Raw genomic sequence first — 4,518 nt, forward strand, 5'->3', positions numbered from 1 at the left:
AAAAAAAATCTACTTTGACAAATAAGAAAAACGGATATCAAGAAATCGGTGAAAGAAAAATATGGAGTGGGAGATTGATAAAAGAATGAGTGAAATAATAAACAATCTAAAGAAAAAAAAAAGAGAAGAAAGAAAGAGCATGTTTTTTTAGCTAATTGAGAAAATGGCTGGTTCAACTAGTGAGCCGATGGAAACATAATCCTAAATCGAACAAAACCGTAAAACTTTGGTGGGTTCGATTGGTTTATTCATTTCAAAACGATTATTTCTCATCCCTATACTAGAGTATAAAGGATCTCCTCCCAAACTTGACCACAACTTTAACATAAATTCTGACAAGATTATAATAGCCTAATATATGGTTCAGGTTCCTAACATGCAAAAGAAAATCTTTTATTGGCTACTTGGTTAGGTGAAAAATATAAATTGCAGCAAATCTTGTTGCAATAGATGTATGCAAAATTTATTACAAGAAATCAACTTCAAAGTCGATGTTTAAATATCTGTAAATATATTGTAGGAAATCTGCAATTATATTGTAGGAAATATATTTCTAAATGCAAGTTTAGTGTTTGGATGAAAAGCAATTAGGCAAAAGCTGCAAACTTTTGTCATATAAGGAAACTTGGGTGTGAATGACATTCATATTTGGGCTTAAATTTTTTTGGTGAGGTGAACTTATTTTTTTTAATTCTCCTTTTTAAAGTCTACATCGTTTCCTCCCACCAAATTGGTCATAGGCTTTATTGTTGGGAAATAATTAACAGTATAATAAGACATTTCTCGTCTTTGTGATGAGATGAGAACAAAAATAAAAGAGAAAAACAGAGAAATAGAGAGATTGCACACACAAGATTTACCGAGGTTCAGCTCAAATTGCTGTTGTCTTGCAGTGTTTGTGTTCCATTGTTGCCGCTCCATACAAATTGCTCTGCAATAGCTGCTTCAAACTACTATTTGGATTGGGATCGGGATCGGGATCGGGAATGAAGCTAGTGTTGCTGTTTCCCAGAAGACCTGAAGTAGGTGGAGTCGAATTCATCATCTTGAACGAGTTGAAAACTGAGTGCAGAAAATTGGAGGAAGCAGAGGAGGAGTAGTGGAATACTAATGGATTATTATTGAAGCAGTCGCCCTCGTTTGGCCCTTTCTCATCCTCCGACACTGTAATACTGGAGAAGCAGGTCACGTGAGCTTCTGGTGGTTCTGATGCTGATCTGTTACGGCGATCGACCTTGCAGTTAGGACTGATGACTGTAGCATCCATCAATGGAGGTAGCAGAGGGCGGTTACCCTCCTCATCGTCGTCATCCTTATTAGTACTAGTAGTAGTCCTGGGGTCGCCCCCCAAATGATATTCCAATTCACGGGATGATTCATTATAATTATAAGAGGCAACAGAGCAGGATCCATGATTAATTAATCCCATCATATTGCGAATGCTACTTGCAGCAGCAGCAGCAGTAACTTCGACATCTGAGCTACTACCCTTCTTGAATACCCTGCATATCACCCACTCCCTCTGCTGTATATGTATATGCATATGCACAATTAATCATCATTAAATAGCTACAAATCCAAAATCATTCACAACAAAATAAGATGGCTAATTTATTGCAAATTTCTTTTTAAAAAAGAATCATCAGGTATAAATTGATTAATGAAACAAACAAAAAGTATGTATGCAGTGAAAAGGAATTAGCAGGTGAAATGAGTCCTAAAAATTTTATGTACCTTGAAAAGAGCTGAGGTGGGGAGGTCGTAAACACGAGTGTATTTGCCCTCCAATCTGTATTCGTGCATGACCCAGTTGGTTTTGTGACCCTTGGGAGCTCTCCCTCTGTAGAAAACCAGGGTCTTCTTCATTCCCACCAGCAACGTCGACCTCACTGCTGGTCGGTGTATCTCCTTATCCTTTCCTGTAGCTTTCCAGTAGCCAGACTCAGTAGCTCTGTTGGTCCTCAGCCCTGTTGGGTACTTCCTATCCCTTACACTGAAGAAGTACCACTCCTTCTCTCCCATACTCCCTCCTCTCCCTTTTATTATTACACCAAATTTAAATAACTCAATCCGATGTGGTTATTTAAAAACGATAACAACGTACTATCTGATGATAATAATAATAATAATAAGGGAAAATTGCTTGGGGGAACCAAATAAAATTCGGAGAAAGGATTTACCAGCTAGCTAATTACTACTTAATAATTTTCCCTAATAATAATAATAATAATCAACAGGACATATCTACATATAGAACAGAGAAAGGATTTACCAGCTAGCTAATTACTACTTACAGGGCAAATCCCAAGGCTCACACCTGTTGAGGTCCACCTCTCCAATGGCTATGGCACTGAACGCCTCATCCAGCACCTTCTTCGAGAGGTAGTGCGTTATCAACTCTTCATCGGTCGGATGAAAACGAAACCCGGGGGGCAACTCCATTAATTTCCCCTTCCAAGACATAATTGAACTTAAGTCAATTCACTCAACTGAAGACCAAAGCATTCCTCAATTAATTATCTATGATCAAACTGAAAAAACCAAATGAGATTTTCTCTTCTTTTCATACAAGACCAAATTACAATAAAACTTTAAACAACAATTTTATAAGAAAAACAAACATATAAGAAATTAGAGCAAACCAGCTAATATATATGAACCTTGTGTTGCTTGCGTACATATGTTTAAATCAAAACGAAAGAAAAAGAATCGAGTGAACTAGCTAGCTAGCAGCTGATTAAAGAGTTTTGGGAATTATGAATAATTAAGTAAGGTTTTCAAGGAGAGAAGTACCTTGATAGATAGAGCAAGCTATTTGATTAACACATACAAAATATTGGATTAAAAATTTTCTTTACTTCCGTTCACTTCTCTAACCTTCTTGGAAGAAAGATCGAAGCCGTTTAAGGAAAGAAATGCTTATGAGGGTGATGACTCTATATAACATAATTATACTACTCCTTTCCTTTTTTTTTTCTCGCTTCCCAGTATAGTATCCAGAAATATACCTCATCTCAATGAGACGTGCTGCCCAAGGCACTTAATCATAATCATTTTATTGATATTTTGTTCTGTCTTCGTTTTTAATTATCCCTGTCTTTCTGCGTCTTACTAAGGTAGTGATGAGCAAACAGTCATTCCAGTCGGTTTTTACAGATTTTGACAAAATCAAATCAAATCATTCTATATTGAAAATTGAATCAAACTCAGTGAATACTAGTTTGGTCAGTTCGGTGAGGTCTATTTGGGTTGGACTTGGACTTGGACTAGTTTAGTTAAGAAAAAAAAAATCTACTTTGACAAATAAGAAAAACGGATATCAAGAAATCGGTGAAAGAAAAATATGGAGTGGGAGATTGATAAAAGAATGAGTGAAATAATAAACAATCTAAAGAAAAAAAAAAGAGAAGAAAGAAAGAGCATGTTTTTTTAGCTAATTGAGAAAATGGCTGGTTCACAACTAGTTCGGGTTAAGATTTTTTCAAACCGAGCCGATGGAAACATAATCCTAAATCGAACAAAACCGTAAAACTTTGGTGGGTTCGATTGGTTTATTCATTTCAAAACGATTATTTCTCATCCCTATACTAGAGTATAAAGGATCTCCTCCCAAACTTGACCACAACTTTAACATAAATTCTGACAAGATTATAATAGCCTAATATATGGTTCAGGTTCCTAACATGCAAAAGAAAATCTTTTATTGGCTACTTGGTTAGGTGAAAAATATAAATTGCAGCAAATCTTGTTGCAATAGATGTATGCAAAATTTATTACAAGAAATCAACTTCAAAGTCGATGTTTAAATATCTGTAAATATATTGTAGGAAATCTGCAATTATATTGTAGGAAATATATTTCTAAATGCAAGTTTAGTGTTTGGATGAAAAGCAATTAGGCAAAAGCTGCAAACTTTTGTCATATAAGGAAACTTGGGTGTGAATGACATTCATATTTGGGCTTAAATTTTTTTGGTGAGGTGAACTTATTTTTTTTAATTCTCCTTTTTAAAGTCTACATCGTTTCCTCCCACCAAATTGGTCATAGGCTTTATTGTTGGGAAATAATTAACAGTATAATAAGACATTTCTCGTCTTTGTGATGAGATGAGAACAAAAATAAAAGAGAAAAACAGAGAAATAGAGAGATTGCACACACAAGATTTACCGAGGTTCAGCTCAAATTGAGCCTTCGTCCTCATCCGCCCCTTCTTCACTGTTTCCACTATAATCAAATGAAAGCTTACAAAGGGTATTCTCTCAAGTTGGTATAACTTAACTTGAGGATCACTTTCTCTCAAACTCATTTGAGGATTATAACTTTCTCTCAAACTCACTTGAGGATTACAGATTTGTATGTGGTTCTTCTTCTTGCTTCTTGTTTTTCAACCTTCACCATCTCCCCTCTATTTATAGGGAGGATATGCCTCTTGGTACACCGTATTCATTGCATGGGAAAGTCCAAAGACTGGCCCTTCTTTTTCCCAATGCATGAGGAAAGACAATCTAATGCATGCAT

This window comes from Asparagus officinalis, chromosome 3, assembly GCF_001876935.1.
Source record: "Asparagus officinalis chromosome 3, Aspof.V1, whole genome shotgun sequence".
NCBI classification, from domain to species: Eukaryota; Viridiplantae; Streptophyta; class Magnoliopsida; order Asparagales; family Asparagaceae; genus Asparagus; species Asparagus officinalis.